Below are 18,868 nucleotides of genomic sequence, written 5' to 3' on the forward strand. Positions count from 1 at the left end.
AGACTCAGCCCAGCCTGGGCTACACAGGGAGACCCTGTTTCAGGAAGGAGGAGGAGGAGGAGGAGGAGGAGGAGAGTCTAAACTCTTTTCATACCATTTTGTTCAGGAATATAATTTTTGGGAATGTCTCCTAATGAAATGAAAAGAAGCTCATATGTGGAAATTTTACATGACAATTGCTCTCTTTATGGCTTCCCCCCAAAAAAGCCCCAAATCTGAAACCAACTAAAAATCCAACAAATGGCAGGCAAATGGTTAAATATGTGTGCTCTGTGGAAACAACCTGCAGCAATTAATTTTTTTTTAATTTATTAATTTTGGTACTGGAGATCCAACTCGGAACCTTGGGCTTGTGAGGCAGAGGTGTAACCACTGAGCTAAATCCCGGCCCTAGCCCAAATTTCCGAGTTGGATCCCCAGTACAACCGACAAAAAATTGGAGGGGAAGCTTGTGATAATAGGATAATGTCCTGAGAAGAATTTTAAGTTTTTGGAACTCAGTACTTAAGCAGAAGTTCACGATCCCGGCCAAACCGCTTCACCTCCCACCGCAGTGCACAGTGAGCCGGGCTGGTGGGGGACTGCGCGAGACAGACGCAGCGTCTAAGCGTCCAGGCCTGGGAGGGTCCGCAGCCTGCCGTGTCCTGGAGACAATCTTGGTATTGCAGAGGGGCCACGCTCCTTCAGGGGCCCTGGCCGGCCTGCAGCTCCTCCAGCTGGGAAAGGGGATAAAAGCAGCAAGTTTGGGGAGCCCTGGGAGACCCCGGCGAGAGGGGCCAGCGTCTCGAGCTCATTAGAGCCCATTTTTTCTGGCGGAGCTCAGCAGCAGAGCACGTGCCTGGCAGGTGCGAGGCACTGGGTTCGAGCCTCAGCACTGCAAGAATAAATTAACAGCATAAAAGCACAGACTCCTAATAGTAATTCAACACACATCTGTAGTTCCAGCATTCAGGAAGCTGAGGCAAGGAGGATCGCTGTGAGTTCAAGGCCAGCCTGAGCAACATAGCGAGACACTGTCTCAAACAAAAAGAAAAGGAATTTGGATACAATGGAAATAAATTGTCACCACAGGGACTAACAGGATTCAGTTTAACCCAGAGGTATGGCTGGCGATGCCTGGTCCCCAGATGGGGAGCTGGTGCTGGAGAGCAGGACAATGTGGCCTCCCTGCCACAGCGCTGCAGGGAATCCGAGCTTGCGGAGGACACGGCCCCACAGCTGCTCACAGAGCAGCTAGGAGAGCGCAAGGCCAGCGAGAGGAGAGACCACACGGTCGCTTTCATGCTCTCCTGGGGGAGCCCGGAAAACCCCAAACCCCGCGGCAGGCAGCCAGGCCCTGGCTGCATTCCGATGGGCGGAGCTTCCCTGGGCACAGGCCGGCAGCGGCGGCGGCCTCTGGACTGGCTGCAGGGAGAGGGAGCCTTCACAGCGCGCTCACCGGCTGCTCACCTGGTTACTCAGCACCCACAGACGCCTGTCGGCCTCCCAGGGTGCCCTTGGGAGCCACTGTCACCTGTCACTCAGCCCCCACAGCAGAGGAGGGAGATTTGGGAACGGAGGAGCTAGGGGCTTGGAAGCCTGGTAGCAAACGCTGTAAATTGTGTCAGCCCAGAAGCATTTTGCGGACCAGAGTTTGGGGGCTGGAGCCAAAGTCCACAAGGAATGGGTGGTGCACACCTATCATCCCTGTGATGTGTGTGTGTGTGTGTGTGTGTGTGTGTGTGTGTGCGTGCGCTGGCGTGTACGTAAGGGAAATGTAAGGCCTTTGTTAGAGGAAACAGAATAGCATTACTACAGTAACACCTAATTCCCACTCGTCTTCCCTGAATGGGGGAATGGCTGTCTTTGTCCTTGGGAAATAAATGCACCACATATCAAGTCTCTGAATGACTCTTAAATGGCTGGAGGGAAGCGGGGCATGGTGGTGAGGTCTGTCATCCCAGCACTGAGGAGGCTGAGGCAGGAAGATCACTTCAAGTCTGAGGCCTGGGCTACCCAGTGAGACACTGTCTCCAACAACAAAACCAAAACAAAGTGTAGGAGGGAGAAGAGGTGGGAACTTTTTGGAAGAGGCACATGGGTCATGGCTGCACAGGGTAGTTGTCTCCAGAGCTGGTTTTCCTGTGTCCAGCCCTCTGCATGCCCTTTTACTTTCTTTCTTTTTTCCATACTGGGGGTGACTTCAGGGGTCTGTCTACCAGAGCTCATCCCCAGCCCCTTTTATTTTTACTTTGATACGGGGCCTTGAATAATTGCCCATACTTGGCTCAAACTTGTGATCCTCCTGCCTCAGCCTCCCAAATGCTAGGATTACAGGTGTGTGTCAAGAGCCTGGCTCCCCTCTTTTCGCACACACTCAGGCTCCCACTTTCCCCACAAGCTCCTCACCAGGTGCAGCCGCCCAGCCCCGGACTTGCCGGTCTCCGGGAACTCTGAGCCCAAATGCAGGTCTTCTCTGCCTAAGTTACTCAGCCTCACATGTTCTGCTGCAGCCAAAGGGAGTGGACTGAGGCACAGGGTGCCCGAACCAGGCCTGCAGGGGCTCCTCATGGTACTCTTGCCATTTTTCTGTGCCCTTGAAATCCTGTCAGATTGAGAGATTTCCTCACAGCAAACAGAACAAACTCCCAGGGCGTGGTCAGGTGCCCACTGCCCCAGGCCTGCAGGATGGGACATGTGTTATTCAAATTAGGTCACCCCTCGATGACAAACCCACCTCGGTTCCTGGGTTCCTGTCCATAGAACAGAGAGGCTCATGTCCATTCTGGGTCAGATGGTTCCTAGGCACCACGCACTCATCAGAAGAATGGTTGGTAAATTCGATTTGTGCTGGGACTTAATCTCTTTTCCTAAAAGTGTTACAGTTTTCTGCTGCCTGCCTCGCAAGCAGAAGGACCCCAGTTTGATCTCCGGTACCCCCCCCAAAAGTGTTACAGTTTAAGTTTAATCTGCTTTTGTGACAGCTCATTAATAAATAGAATGTGAGCTTTTTAAAAATTTTGAGACAGGGTCTTACTATGTAGTCCAGGCCAGTCTTGAATTTGCAGTGATCCTCCTGCCTCAGCCTCCCAAGTGCACCACCATGTTGGCAGAAGGCTAAATGTTTTAGACATGACAATCTCTACTAAAGAGCAGGAATCCATGAAGGTTCCCTGTAAGGCAGTACTTACAGCATCCAGTTTCCCTAAGCAAGAGCTTTCTGGGAGAGACGTGTCCACTCACAGGCAGCCCATAATACTACATCTGTGGCCCCACATCTGGTGGTGGCCTTTAGCTGTGACTCAGCACAGTGTTGCTCTTTTCTCTGCTTTTTTTGGCAAGGTCTCTGAATTGCTAATTACAGGATTTCCTCCATCTTGCACTCCCCCCGTCAAGCTTTTTGAATCTTTTAAAAATTTTTTGGAATATTTTGTTTTGTTTTTGAGCAACTTAAATATCTACTCCTCCAAACCCAAGGGGCTGAAAGTCAGACAGACTTTCTCCCAGAACCTCTAGATGATCATCAACTAGTTTTTTTCTCAGAGCAAGAAAATGCCAGTTTTGCTGGGTATGGTGGTGCATGCCTACAATCCTAGCATTTGGGAAGCTGAGGCAGGAGGATCACCACAAGTTGGAAGCCAGCCTGGTCTACAGAGTTCAAGACCAGCCTGAAGTGCATAGCGAGACCCTGTGTCAACAAAACAAAACAATAAAAAATCCCCAGAGAGAAGGCTAGTTTGGGATCCCTCCAAAGGCTGATCCCACTGTGGGAATTCTCCTTAACCTCCTGGCCTGTGTGGAGAGAGATGGTGCCCCTGGAAAGGGCAACAGAGGTTCACTGCCCTTTCCCTGGCCCCACCTGGGCTCCTGCAGGGCAGCACCCAGAGGGCACCTGGCCTGAATTACCAACCCTGCCCAGGGAAGGCCCAGAACACACACACACACACACACACACACACACACACACACCGGCACCCCTTGAGCAGGCTGAGTCATCTGGGTGTGGAGCCTGCTGGGTTACATTCTTACAACACAGGGAGAGCAGAGTATGGAGGAGAAGCCAGGGTGTTGTAATGCACTCTGCAGGCCAGCTGGGAGCCGAGACCTAAAGCACACCCGCTGTGTCCAGGCCGCACAAATCCACAAATCGTGGTGTGGGTCAGACCCTGTGGGGGCTGAGGACTCCCGCAGCGTCAGGGGAAAGTGGCCCAAAGTGACCTCTGTCTGCAAGGCCCTTTCGGGCCTCTGCTCCCCTATGCTGTCCCCAGGGCTGGTCTTGAACTCCTGGGTGGACCGCGCTTAGCAGCGCTGAAGGCAGCGGGCACAGCCCTGCGTACCCGGGCAGAGAGGCGCCTTTAGAATTGAGAGCTGTTGTGAGCACAGTACCGTGTCTGGTCCTCTGAAAGCAGAAGATGAAAGCCCTGACCTTGGAGACGTCGAAGGAGGAGGCAGGGCGGCCCAAGTCTCCACAAGTCTCAGACGCCAAAGTCCTGTCCCCGGCCGCTTGGGGCCTGAGCACCAGACCCTGGCCCTGAGACCAAGCTGAGGGAAGCCGACACCCACACCCGGGCCTGAGGACCACACCCCGACACCACCACCCCACTCTTAATTAGTGTAACACACCTGTTTTCACACCTGTGAGCAAAGTATGGGGAAGCAGACGATCTCTGCCTTTTTTCTCCGTGGTTCTTTTTCTTCTGCTTCCAGAGCTTGGCTGGGAGAGAAGGGACAGCCAGAGGGGCCAGGAGCAGCCAGAGTCCCGCCCTCTGGCGAGGGACAGGGCACAGAGTGGCTGGCCGGTCCTCTCTCCTGGCTGTGTCCTTTGCAAGCCCAGGTGTCCAGCACCTGCCCCCCTCCCCCCACACCTGGCCTCGCACGTGTGCTCCTGACACGAGGAGAGCCAGGTGTGCCGTGCAGATTCACCTTCGCCTCCAGAAAAGCAGGTCAGAAGTCGAGGGTGGGCAGGGTCTCAGGGAGCCCAGCTCCTGTACCTATCATAGGCACGGAGAGCGCAGCGAGCCGGACTCTGGCTGTGCCCTGCTGCTGTACCCACCTCCCAGCTGAGGCAGCTGGCGTGTGTATCTGATGAGGTTTGAATGCAGGTTGTTCGGTACACAAGGCGGTGTGCTGCTCACCGGACCGGGAGCCCGCGCCCACCTCTCCTGCTGTCAGATGTTCAGGCCATTCGGTCATCTCTGGCCACCGACGCTTCTCAAATTTTCCACGTTTTCTTTGAAGATTTCCAGGAGTAATTGTGACGTCGCTGTGATTTGACTTTCTTCTTTTAAATAGATTTGATTGGAAAGCTGGGCATGGTACTGCACACCTCTAAGCTCAGCGCTCGGGAGGCTGAGGCAGGAGGATCGCAGAGAGTTGGAGGCCAGCCTAGGCTACATAGTGAGACCCTGTCTCAAAAGGGGGGGGTGTTAGATTTATTTGAAATTATGTATTTGAATTTATTTATTTATTTGGGACAGGGTCTCGCTATGAGTTCAGGCTGGCGTTGGACTCATAAGAGTCCTCCTGTGGGCCCTGGAGATGGTGACTGTCACATCCAGCCCTGTAGGTGGTGAGAGGGGAGGAACATTTTCCGGAGAAAACTTGGGCCAGCCAGTCCCGGGCTCCCCAGGAAGAAAGCAGGAAGTGGCCCTGGACGCCCACTGTCACGGAGTCACATCACAGTGGCCCTGCGGGGTCACGCCCCCCCCCTCTCATGGCCAGCATCCTGGCCCTGGTGCTACCTGGTTCCCTTCCAGTGACCGTGACTCACAGTGAGAAGCAGACCACATTTCCGCCAGGTGTGGCTGCCCGGCCTCGTGTTCTGACTGAGTTTGGCTGTGTGTCCCATGGGCCCCGAGTTCCCAGCTCCCCGTCTATGAAGCCGGGATAACGACGGAGTCCTATTCACGTTTCTGGGATGGGAGAGCAGAAAAGAAGACGGGGACGAGGGTCGTGAAGCTGGAGCCACAGAGGGCTCCGAGTGGGGGAACCTACTGTACCCCGCCCGGGGCTCATCGGCCATCACAGGTCCATCGGAGTGGCCCCGCCGGCAGGACATGGCGGTGGCTGTGTCTTTCCGTCACTTTTCTGGTTTTTTGGGGGGTTTTTGAGACAGGGTCTCACTATGTAGTTGAGACTGACCTGGAACTCACTGTGTAGCCCAGGCTGGTCTCAAACTCGCAGTGATCCTCCTGCCTCAGCCTCCCGAGTGCTGGGACTACAGGCGTGCGCCACCACACCCGGCTGTGTCACTTTTCTGTGCGGCTCCCCATGCAGCCCCTCTCCCCACTCCCTCTTTGGGTTTGGACAGCCACGGGGTCACTCAGGCTGGTTGTCCCTTCCCAGGTGCCCCATCCGAAGCTCTTACACCACAGCACCCCACCCGCCCCTCTCCACGTCGGCCCCTTCTCACTGCCGTGGGGCGATGCCCAAAGTTCCTGACTCAGCCGGCCTCTGGGAGCCTCCTCTGCCCCTTCACCTTCACAAACGGGACTTCCTAGACCTAGGATGTTGGCGCCTTCCTGACCATGACCACGGGGAGAATCAGGCTACACTTCCTTTGCCCTCAGCGCACAGGCACAGGACTCGTAAGGTGGCCCCGCAGTCTGACATTTTAAAATTCATGACCAACGGAGTGAACTTTGCAATCCAAAGATGGGTCACCTCTCACAGTCGGAAAGTACCACTCCTAAGCGTGGCTCTGATTCGGTCACTACTCAGGCAAAAGCTTTCAGTCGCCCCTGTTATCCAGGGAATTTAGCACAAGCTGCCTACCCTGTAGTTAAATCCCCTGTACAGGGTGAGCCCAATGTGTCTCTGCGTTGATACCATTTGGTCTCTCTGGGGCTGGGCGGTTTAAGGGACAGCACTAAATGGGAAAGAGGGGTAGACCAGATGGCCCATTGTTTTCCTCTCCCCCTAAGAGTCCTGACCTTGGGATTGTAAATGTTCAGAATCCCGCTCCTCCACGGTCCCCGCACACTCGTGTCTCTCTGTTCACAGTCCAGTTAGTCACCACTCCCAGCTTTCGCCTGTTGAAATCCCATCACTGTCCCACCTTAGCAAGGACACAGGAGGATGAGTCAGAACTCATGAAGGGAGGGCAGTTGGCCCGCTGGGGCGGCTGGTGAGTCACCTGCAGGTGACAAGAAAGAGGTGCAGCTGAGAAGTCAAGATCTGTGCGCTGTCTCTTTCTTATTGAGAAGTCACGGGGTGGGGGTCAGTGATGGCTGCTGAGAGGTGAGGTTTAGGGGGACCGACTTACCCAGAGCTGGAGACGGCGGATGTGTCCTTAATAGTAAGATTGAAAGTTCCTGGATCTAATCAGCAGCAGCCACCAGACACCGCTCCCTTTCCTACCAGCCTCAGGACCCCAAGAGGAAACCACCAAAATACTCTTCACTGCGTTGCTGAGCTAAGGGCACTACAGGGTAGGTGCATCAAATGTGTTTTCAATTTAGGATATTTTGACCTGATAATGGGTTTAAACAGGAGATAGCTCCATTTTAAGCTACGGAGTGTTTGTAAGCCATACGCGTTTCATTCCCTCTCACACACCAGGGCACCGGAGGCCTTGAGAGCTGGTGTCTTCGTCACTTTCCCATTGCTGGGACAAAACTCCCAACACCCACAGCTTAAAGGAGAAGAGGTGTGTTCGGCTCAGTGTTCAGCGGGTACAGTCCGTGGTCTGCTGGCTCAGCATGGCGGAAGGGCCTGAGGGGGAAATGTCCTCACCTCATGGCGACCAGGATGCAGAGAGAAGGGCAGAGCCAGGGACAAAATGCACCCCAGGGTCAGGCCCTGCCTCCTAACAGCACGCTCAGCCGTGAACTAACCCATCTGTGGATGAGTCCCCTGGTGATCCAGGCACCTTCCACACACAGACTTGGGGGACATTTTAGATCTGAACCACAGCGAGGGTGGCAGTGAGGCCCAGGTGGGCAGAGGCCCACTCATGTAGTGATGGTGCCTGTGTCGGGTCTGCTGGAGAGCCCGAAGCCCTGACAGGACTGGGAGAAGCTGGCCGTGGCCCCAACACTCCCCCCGGGGGGGTAAGGGATGCTTGAGCACCAGAAAAAGGTCCTAGTTATTCAGTGAGCAGTGGCCTGCTGCTAACAGGGGACAGAGAGAAGGCAGCCAATTCCACCTCTGAGCTTTTTAGGAGATCTCTTAAAATGCGCAAATAGCAGGCTGAATGTGGGGGCACACACCTGTAATTGCAGCACTCCGGAGGCTGAGGCAGGAGGATGCTGTGAGTTCGACACCAGCCTGAGCTACGTAGTGAGTTCCAGGTCAGTCTCAACTACACAGTGAGACCCTGTCTCAAAAAAACCAAAAAAAAAGTGCAAATAGTAAAACATAATTTACAAAATCACAGTATATTTTAGTGTTTGTCATTTAAATTAAAATTGTGGGAGCCAGGCGTGGTGGTGCACACCTGTAATCCCAGCACTTGGGAGGCTGAGGCAGGAGAATCGCTGTGAGTTCGAGACCAGCCTGGGCTACACGGTGAGTTTGAGGTCAGTCTCAAAATAAATAAATAAAATAAAACAAAATAAAATTGTGCTATTTATTTATTTTAGGTACTGGGAATTGAACTCATGACCTTGCCCTTGCGTGGCAAGCAGAAGCACTACTGAGCTACACATCCCTGGCCTATTTAAGTTTTGCAAGATGAATATTCCCTTCTTTCCCTCCTGTAAGCTCAGCTTCGTGTGTGACTTCACAGCCTCATTTGTAGGTAGCACGAAAGTCCAGATTTAAAGCCATTTCTGGTTTGCTTATTTTTGATTTTTTGAGGTAAAGTCTCGCTGTGTAGTGCAAGCTGCCCTTGAAAATGGCGGAGCCCAGGCTGGCTTTAAACTTCTGGCAATCTTCCTGCCTTAGCCTCCTGGATGCTGGGATTACAGGCGTGTGTCACCACGGCTTGATTTCTATGCATGGCTTCCCCACTTACCCTAAGACAAGGCTGGGAGCTTCCAAATGCAGGAGCAGGTTCACCCGGAGCCACAGGGAAGAAGTCCCTGGGAGACTTTCAGCGGGACCGGTGACAAACACCTCTAAGGCCAGCGTGGGGAGTAGGAGGCGTCTTTGTGTCCAAACAGGAAGCACATGATCTGATTTCCACTGTAACAATTTGAGGAACTGCAAGCACTCATTTTTAAAAAATAACAGCCAGAGATCTAACCCAAATCACAAATATCACATGCCAGGTGTCATGGTGCATTCCTATAATTCCAGCTGCTGGGGAGGCTGAGGCAGGAGGATCGAAGGTCAAGGGAAGCCTGAGCAACTTGTCGAGACTGTGTCTAGAAGTAAAAACCAGAAAGGCTGGAGATGTAGCTCAGTGGAAGAGCACTTGCCTGGTGTGCACAGGGCCCCGGGTTCAATCTCCAGGGTCACAACACAGACATGCAAAACACTAGCAGTCCACTCCACAAGGTTTCAGCCTTAGGGAACCCTGGTTAGAGGGCCCACTTTGGAGAGCAGGCTCTCATCTCTTCTAGAAGGAAACCCAAGCCCCAGGACCCCTTCTGTGCCTCGTGCCATCAACATATCAAGGGGTGGCACAGGTAGAAACCTGCCTGATGTACTCGGCCATCTGGAAAGTATCTGTGTGTAAGGGCACCTGCCTTTCAGAAAAGCAGATAAGCAAGGCAGAATGAGCAGGATAACAGAGCTGATGATACTTAAAAAAAAAAACAAACCAAAACTTCTTTCCCTCCTTCCTTCCTCTCTCTCTCTTTTTTTTTTTTTTGTACCAAGGATTGAACTCTGGCCCTTATGCTTTCAAGGCAGGCACCTAAACCACTGAGCTAAATCCCCCATTTTTTGTTTCTGCTTCTTTTTGGTTTTTGAGGCAGGGTCTCACTGTATAATTCAGGCCAGTCTTGAACTGGCAATGCTTCTGCCTCAGCCTCTTTTTTTTTGGCGGGGGGGAGTACCAGGGGTTGAACTCAGGTCCTTGAGCTTTCCAGGCAGGTGGTGGAACCACTGAGCTAAATCTCCAGCCCATCAACCTCTTGAGTGCTAAGATTAGAAGCTTCCTACCATGCCTGGCCTAAAATACATTTCTCATATCACTTTCATCTTAACTATAAGGAGGCACTAATGCAGAGCTGCTGCTACTGTGTGTGAATGTGTTTTGTTTGTTTTTTGACAAACAGCTCTGTAATTATGTTTCCCCACAGGCTTACAGCAAAAGATAAAACATTAATTTTTTTTTCTTTTTACATACTAAGAGGAAAAAATACACAAGTGAAGGAATATCTCCCTGAATGCAATCACATTTCTATCTAAAAACATATTTATCTCGGCGGCCTATCCTTCCAGAGAAATGCTACAAAAGAGAGCCGGCTACTTCGTGTTTGTCTTGAGTGTTATCTCATAAAACAAGAGGAAAGTATAAAGGAAGTGAGTGCCACGTCCTTCATCGGCTGCCGCGCTGCAGAAGCCCCAGCCACATGACTTCCGTGAGGATTTCTGCAGGAAGGGACCATCGCCTTCCCTTCCTCTGGTTGCCTTTGAGAGAGAAGGTTCTGGAACTGCGTCAGACGACTTCTGCTCTCCCTCCTGCCCCCCACTTTTCACACTTTGCGATCGACCCCTAAGAGTGGCTTCTCCAACTGCCAGAACTTTTATGGGAAGTTTTACTCAAGGCTTTTATCTTTGTGTGATTGTTTTTCCTTATCAATATGTTTACAGTTTTTCACGTTTTTTTTTTTTCTTTTTTTTGAGACAGGGTCTCACTATGTAGTTGAGACTGACCTGGAACTCACTGTGTAGCCCAAGCTGGTCTCGAACTCAGAGCGATCCTCCTGCCTCAGCCTCCCGAGTGCTGGGATTACAGGCGTGTGCCACCACGCCCGGCTCACATCTGAATTTTTTGAAAAAGGGGTCATCAACCAGTTCCTTACTTCCTTCCGTGCCTGGGCTTTTGTAGGCACCAGGGATAAAGCAAAGCCGTGACCAGAAAAAGCCGGGGACTCGCGCTGAGTCACCCCAGCAAATGCCAAACCGCTCTGGGGCGAGGGCCCCTCCGGCTCCACATCGTCCCTTCTGGCTTCTTCTTCGTTCTTGCGCCTTCCCTTCCCCTCCAGCCTTGTCCTGGTCGCCTGGTCCTCCTGCTCCCCCAGCTCCGGCTCCGCACGTCGACCAAGGGGTCGGCGCTACGCACACTGCGCTCCTGCTCTCCCCGGGATGGACGCAGCCGTGTCCCCGTGGTCCCGCTTTCTGCCCTCCCTCCCTCCCTTCTGTCCTTCCTTCCTTGCTCCTGACCTCTGCCCAAGGGTGGCTGCCCCGACCACCTGCACCGGAAGGCAGCCTTCGGGGGTCACTGCCCCTGCCTCCTCCCACCTGGGAGCGGTGGTCCTGGCCTCCCTGCCCAGCCTCCTCTGAGCGGCCACCCCTGTCACCCCTCTCCCTGGCGCTGGCTCGCGCATGGCCCGCTCCGGCCTCTCCTCTTTGCCTGGAGCCCGGGCCTGAGCTGTGCAGAGCCGAGCGTGGTTCCCGGTTCCCCTCTTCCAGCCCGGTCAGCAGCATCGCTCCGGCCGCCCAGTCACGGGATCACACACTTCCTCCCTTGCTCGGCTCCCTGGGTGCCACCGGCGGTCATCAGGAAGGAGGACGCTGGAGAGGAGCCCTCCCCGCTCCCACGATGCTGCGCTGTCCGTGCCCACGGCAGCCTGTGGCCTTTTCCCGGTCTTCCCGCCCACTTTGGCCTCAAAGCAAACCCTGCACACTGGGTCAAAGCAGCAGCCCGAGGCCACTCAGAGCCGGGCCACAGCCCACGCCCACTGGGCCCCGCACCGATCCTGTGACTGCGCTGTCCGCGGCACTTGAAACCTCCAGTGCCGGTTTCAAGCCCCATCTGCCTCTGCACAGGGCAGGGTCCACAGTGAAAGGAATCCCTAGATAGGCTCTGGGCAGGAAATAACCCGTGCCAACCCCTCATCACGCCGCCCCTCCCTGGCCCCACCCGTGACCTTGGCCAGGGTGGCTGCAAGGCCCCGCCTTTAGGACTCCGGGGAGCGGTAAACTGTCCCCTGCACCGTTTTCCATGGTGTGTGTCACGGTCCTCTACCTGGAGTGCGGTGTTTGTCTGTGGGTGTCTTTCTACCTCTGTGTACCCCGCTACCGTCAGGGGCCTGTGGGCCAGTGTCAAGATCAGGGGACGGACGGACGGATGGATGAGGGGCGTGGCAGCGCTGGAAAGTCGCAACGGCCACACTTGCAGCCATCACTGAATCTCCCTGCAGATTCCAGTTTGCTTTCTGGAGTTCCTGTGGAGCTCTTCCCGGATCGCCTACCATTACACCCCCACCTAACGCGGGGGATCGGTTCTCCAGCCGACTCTGCTCCCAGGAAGGGCTCATTCTCATCCCCATAAACTTAAATTGCACTGTTCGAGGCCAACCCTCCATTACCCAGTTTCCTTCCCTGCGCCAGGTCGACTGTGGGTACAGAAGCTCCCACGCTGAGGATACAGAGGGCAGATGGAGGGCTGGGACTGGAACTCAGAGTAGGGAGCACTGGCCTCGTCAGGAAAACACCGCAGCCCCTGCTTGGTGTGTGACCTGGCGCCCCTTTGCGATCAGTGGCCTTCCATGGCTCCTGGTGACATCTGGCCGCAGCTCCGGCTGGGCTGCAAGGCTCCCCGCCTCACCTCCTGCCATGAAGGGTTCAGCGCTCACAACCCTGCTGCAAACAGGGCTCCCGACTCTCTGCACAGGACATCCGCGTCCACGCGCCAGCGGGCGTCCGGCTGGCGGAAGCAGTTGCAGAGATGCACAGGCTGCCAGCAGAGCCGGTCCGCCCTGTTGGGCCCTCCCTGTCCCACGGCCAAGTTTGCCTTGCACATTTCTGTGATGCTTATCAGAGGCGGACAAAGCCTCCTCCCTCCGCTTTCTGCCGAGTGCAGAGGTGCAGAAGATGACGCTTGGCCTTGGGGGACCAGGACAGTCTGACAGGAAGACAGGGAGAGCTGACGGCAAGGGGCTGGGTAGCAGCCTGAGCTCAGCCTGAGCTGCCAGGCAGGACGGGCGGCTGGCACAGAAGGGCACAGAGACAGAAGCTTCCTGGAAAGCTCGCCCCCCATCGGGGTGGGCAGCGTGGCTCTGTGCATAACCTTGGGACACCAGGCAAACAGTGGTAGCCATGGTGACAGCACCACACACACACACACACACACACACACACACACACACACACCGGAGCATGGCCCTCTGAGGCAGGTGACCAGCCTTCCACAGGCCCACTGAGCAGCAACTGTGTTTTGTATTCACTGGAGCTGTGGGGCAGCCGATGACAGAAACAGGCTGTGGCAAGTCTAAGCACAAAGAGACATTTTTTAAAAAATAGGGAAGTTGGGCCTGGAATTTGGTTCAGTGGTTCTGCAGCCTACCTCAAAAGCGCAAGGTGCCAAGTTGATTCCCTGGTACCAAAAAATGTGGGGAGCTGAGCATGATGCACACCTGCGATCCTGGCATTTAGGAGGCTGAGGCAGGAGGATGGTAGCAAGTTCAAGGGCAGCCTGGGTTAGGCTCAAGGGACAGGTCAGGCAGGGCAGTGGCCAGGGCCCCTCCTAAGCAGGCTGTGGCTCCCCTGTGCCTGGTGGGGCTCCAGTTGCAGCCAGGGCAGGAAGACCTTGTCACCAGGCTGGGGGACGCGGCTGCCACCAAGCCCGGTGTGGGGTCGGGGTTGTGGTGTTCATTTGGTGAGGGCGAAGCACCGCCCCTCTCAGGCCCGCACCAGCTCCGGGGAGGTGGCACCGGCCCGACAGCTGGGGTGCCGCGGCACTTCTGTCCTGGGCACAGACTGTGTCCCTGGGGTGACACCCGGCCTCCGCTCGCCCGAGTCCCCACAGCGCGTGCCAGCTTCAGACGCAGAAGCTGGCTGCTTCCCTCAGGTGTGCAACCAGCCCGGGTCTGGTGCCGCTCTGGTACCCAAAGCGCTGACACTGGGAAGACACAGACAGAAACGAAGGCCGGCTTGTCCTGGGCCCCTGGGCTCCGGGCGAATCCCGCAAAGATCGCCAGTGATGGGTTCATATCACTGCGTCCTTCTTTATCTTCCACAGGGTGAGTTTCTGGGACTTTTCACTTCTCTTTTCTGGCTCACTCAAGTTTCACTCCCTCTTTATAGATCCATAATTTCCCTGTTCTCTCTGGCCTTCCTTGGAAATTCTATTTTCCTGTTAAAAGAGTGACTTTAGAGGCAGGCATGGTGGTGCCTGCCTAGAATCCTACCCTCGGGAGGCTGAGGCAGGAGGATTGTACTGAGATTGAGCTACATATGCGGACCCTGTTTCAAAACAAAACAAAAAAACACAGTGACTCTAAATTTTTTCCCTTCTTTTTCTACCAACTTTAAAAAAAATTATTAAGACACACTTGGGACACATAATGAATACAGTCACTGCACGGAGTTGGTGCATACATAACACTTGGTCCTCTTTGCCCTTCCCCACCCTCCTCCCCCTGTCTCTCCATCCCTAGGTCCCGTTCCCATCTGCAATGGGCTGTTTCCTATCATCTACCTTTTACTTTGGCCTTTAAACTATTTGTACTTCGGGTTTCTCCTAAAGTTGAAGCTGTGTGTCTGATTTTCTTCACTCATCATTGTGGTCTCAAGGTGCAGCCATTTTCTACAGATGCCTCAAGTGTACCCCTCTTTATGGCCGATAGTACCCCAAGGTGTGGGCACAGCACGTCTTCGTTATCCACGGTCTGCTGCTGGACGTGCATGCAGGCCACTTCCAAGATTTAATTTTATAGACTGTGCTGCTGCGAACACAGGCACACAGCTGTCTGTACGTGGAGTCTTTAACCCTTTGGTGGCTACCCAGAGGGGCATCGCTCCCTCCGCTTTCTTTCTTTTTAAATTTTTTTTATATATTTAGGTACCAGGGACCCAACTCGGGACCTTGCACTTGCGAGGCAGGCGGTGGAGCTGAATCGCCGGCTCTCTCTCTCCCCCGGCCCCTTTCCTCGCCCTTTCCTTGCCCTTTTCGCTCTGTCTCCTTCGCCCTGCCTCCTGGCCAGCGTCCTCTTCTCCCGCTGAGCCACCTCTCTCAGGGCCTTGCTTCTCCATCAGGGCCTGGAATCTCCGCGTCAGGAAAACCCGCCCACCTGGGGCTTTCGGACCTCTGTGCGCGGACGTTACTCTGGAACTTTTATTAATCTTACAAGATCTCCTTCGATTTACCTGGGGGTTGGGTGCAGCAAGCTGCTGACTGCATGTGTTCCGATTCTAACCCCCAGGCGCGCCCTGACGGCCAGAGCCTTCGGTTGGCTTTGCCCAGCTCAGCCCTGGAACCCGGCTCTCGGGCGCTCAAGTGAGGCAGTGAAGCTCACAGGCCCCCCGCCATGGCGGGATCGGGTGAGGGGAGGCCCGCTGAGCAACCAGGCCCTGCTCTTTCTGTCCCTGAAAGGAGGAGGATTAGGAGAGGACGGCGGGGTGTGACTCAGCCCTGTCTCCATGGAGACCTGCTTGGCCAGGTTTCACTAGCGGGGCTGCCACGCCCGGCCATGGGATCGCATGACTCAGAGCTGTAAGGTTGACGGCGCTCTCCCGGGAGACAAAGGGCATCCGTGGGCAGAGCCTCTGGCGCCTCCTGGGTAATCATTTACCTGGCGCTCCCCTGGTGAATGGGGCACCCCGCTCCCCTTTATGTTTGGATTTCAAGGCCGAGTCTCACTGAGTTTAGCTGCCCAGGCAGGGCTCAGACTTGCAATCCTCCTGCCTCAGCCTCCCAGAGTGCAGCTGCAACACCCAGCTGTTTTGGTGAGGGCAGGAACCCTGTTGGAAACAGACAATACCTGCTGTGCTCCGTATTGCATACAAGTACCGCGCCACGGCACTTGGCTCAGTGTTTTCTCAATAGACAGTGATGGAAGTCAGAACTCTGATTCTGTTCTCATGCATGAAGGGCTTTGGAGAAGTCGAGCACTTCCTGTGTCTCGGCTGCTGTAGCAAAAACCGCAGGCAGTGGCTTTTACACAGTGACATTCACTTCTCACCCTCTGGGGCTGTCAGATCCAGTACCTGGCGAGGACTCGCTTTCTGGCCCTGTGCCCTCGTAAGGCGGAAAGGACAAGGTTGTGTCCGTGTCAGGGCCACGCCATTCCCGCGGCTCTGTCCCCACTTCCTTATGGCCACCCAGAGCCACCACCTTGGGGCCAGAGCTTCGCACGCGGACAGCAAAGCCTCTGAGTCTAAAGGAAGCTGGGGGAGAAGCTGGGGGAGGCGCGTGGTGAGCAGCTACTCTGCGGCCCTGGAGGAGGCACGGAAGCGCTCACCGCCTGACAGCCTCAGGGATCCCCTGGGGTCCAGTCCGGGGGCGGGGGGGGGTCTAGGAAATGCAGCTGTCAGGGGCCGGGCCGGAGAGCGTCCTGCTCTGCTCTGGCTTCGCTCCACTTGACCTCTCTGTGTTTTATTCACTCCCTCAGCAGGTGCGGGGATGCCAGGGCCCGTGGGTGCTGAGCGGGCCCTGCCTGAGCCGTGCTCCCGCCCCACGTCCCAAGCTCTCTGAAGAGCACGGAGTAGCATCGGCGCTCACTCTCCCCTCCCTGATCGCTGGCCCTTCCGCCCTCTCCCCTCCGACGCGTGTCTGCTGCGTGGTGAACACTCCTGCCCCAAAGGTTCAGTCTTAGACCCGATGACGTCAGACCCGACGTGCTCTCAACCTGATCATGTGACGAGCCCGGGCCTCTTTCCTTCTCCCTCCCGAATAGCTTTAATATCTCATCCTTCAAATGAGAATAAAAAGAATACACACAAGGCCCCAAACATGTTCTTGATAAATATAATCTGTTGTTACTATCTGAGCTTTAAAAATAATCTGACAGCCAGGTGTGGTGGCGCATGGCTGTAGTCCCAGCGTCTGGGAGGCTGAGGCAGGAAGATCACTGTAAGTTTGAGACCAGCCTGGGCTACACAGTGAGTTCCAGAACTATATACTGAGACCCTGTCTCAAAAAAAAACAGAAGAACAAAACAAAACAACAACAACAAAACCAAGATAAAAACACAAAAAGCAAGAAACCCAAACCTACTTTACATAAAAAGAATCAAGATGCTTTATGCTCGTGTACTGACTCCCCACGAAGAATGTAATCATTATGTGTCACAAAGATGCACTGATAAAAACAAAACCAAAAAACCTGTCTTGGACATTCTCAATGATTTCACCCAGCCTAATGCGATCACGTAAATGTCAACGATCGAGCAAGTTTGGCCCTCATACACCACACTGTCCTGCGCCTGCCTCCAACAGAGGGACTTTTGGTTTAAGATTCCTTGTTTATTTTTCCCTCCAGGTGGCTGTTTTATTCATTTATTTATTTTTAAGGAAAAACATTTATTGGTACCTTTCAGCTATATATAAGGATCACACTCGTCTATGGGATTTGTGCCTGTATATATTTGGTTCTTTCTTCCCCACTGTCCTCCTCAGTTACAAAGCGTTGCTTCCATTTTTCCTTCTTTTCTCTTCTCTTCCCGTCCTTTCTTCCCCTCCTCTTTCCCTTCTCATTTGAACATTTTCTTCCCATTTCCCATATCTTTCTACATTCTGGTGCTTATTTCCACTTTCGGTTTCTCACCTCAGGGACCCAGTGTGGCATTACGTGTGTCTAATTGATCTCACTTAGGAGTGTGGTCTCAAGGAGCATCCATTTACCTGTAAATGTCTCAAGCGTGTCCTTCTTCATGGCAGAGTAGTATTCCACTGCGTAAAAACCCCACATCTTTATCCACTCCTCAGATGACGGGCATGTTGGTGTTTCCAAGTTTTAGCTATTACAAACTGTGCCGCCATAAACATGGGTGCGTGTATGTCGCTGTCCTATGGTGCTTTTTTTTTTCCCATGAACTTTCTTGGTATATTTAAGGGAAACAATACAGTAACAGCCATCATCAGGATCTTATACCTTTACATGATGTATCTTGGTTTTTATGCTTTTAATTCTTTTGGGAAGATATCAAGAAGGGGAACAGCTGGGTTGAATGATTTTAGTTTTTTGAGGAATCCCCACACTGATTTCCACAGGGGCACTAGTGTAGACCTGCACCAGTCTGCTGGCCCACCAACAATGAAGTGTTCCTTTCTCCCCACAACCCTGCCAGCATTTGTTACTGAGTGATTTCTTGATAGCAGCCATTCTTTCTGGGATGAGGTGGACTCTCAGCTTTGCTTTCATCTGCATCTCTCAAATGACCAGTGATGTTGGACATCTTCATATATTTATTCGCTCTTCCTACCTCTTCATCTGAGAAGTGTGTAGGCATCTCAGATGCCCGTTTTTGGACTGTGTCTTTAAATTGGGGGGGATCTGACTTTTTGGTTTTTAAGTATATTCTAGATGTTAGTTAAGGTTCCCTGTTTTACAGGACTTTCCCTCAATCTTTTCTTTGTTGCTTCTTTGAAACATGGTCTCCTATAGTCTAGGCTGACCTTGCACTTGCCTGCCTCAGCCTCCCAAGTGCTGGAAATCCTGAGCCCTGGAGAAAACAGATTTCCTGGGAAGTAACTCATCAGTTAATTCATTCAAGAAACATTTCCCAAGGACCGACCTACTGTGCCCCTGGGCATCACCCGAGCAGATGCCGAGGTTGCCAGGGAGGCAAACCTTTGGAGAGCAAGGGTTCTCAGCGCGGGTCAGAACCGGTGCTGGGTCGGGGTCAGGGTGAGCAGGGTCAGGACCAGGGCTAGGCGAATCTGGAGGGAGGGCTGCAGGCAGTCAGGCCAGGAAGTCAGTTTCCTCAGAGGCAGGGGATCTCCGGAGGCCGAGGCAGGAGGATCTGAGGTCCAGCCCGCAGGCGGAGCGGTGTCACAGACTCAGGCCGCCCTGCAGCCCTCGACCCTGGTGGGCGCTGTGGTTGTCCCCAGC

At 54.0% G+C, this 18,868-nt stretch overlaps 1 long non-coding RNA gene across 3 annotated transcripts; it reads right to left on the reverse strand.

Moving 5' to 3' along the window:
* Positions 1-5,402: 5,402 nt before the first annotated feature.
* On the reverse strand, positions 5,403-8,214 carry LOC104867950. 3 transcript variants are annotated; one of them, XR_004517758.1, is made up of 3 exons: positions 8,190-8,214; positions 6,912-7,342; positions 5,403-5,891 (listed from the first exon to the last, which is right to left on the reverse strand). It is a non-coding gene; the product is annotated as an uncharacterized LOC104867950 (long non-coding RNA). The 3 variants fall into 3 exon arrangements; XR_781907.2 differs by lacking the exon at positions 8,190-8,214 and having other exon boundaries at positions 6,912-7,114; positions 7,244-8,183; XR_781908.2 differs by lacking the exon at positions 8,190-8,214 and having other exon boundaries at positions 5,403-5,539; positions 5,750-5,891; positions 6,912-8,183.
* Between the last annotated feature and the right edge of the window lie 10,654 nt (positions 8,215-18,868).

The sequence above is a fragment of the Fukomys damarensis genome, unplaced genomic scaffold, assembly GCF_012274545.1.
Source record: "Fukomys damarensis isolate Sample0158 unplaced genomic scaffold, DMR_v1.0_HiC HiC_scaffold_17, whole genome shotgun sequence".
Taxonomy (NCBI): Eukaryota; Metazoa; Chordata; class Mammalia; order Rodentia; family Bathyergidae; genus Fukomys; species Fukomys damarensis.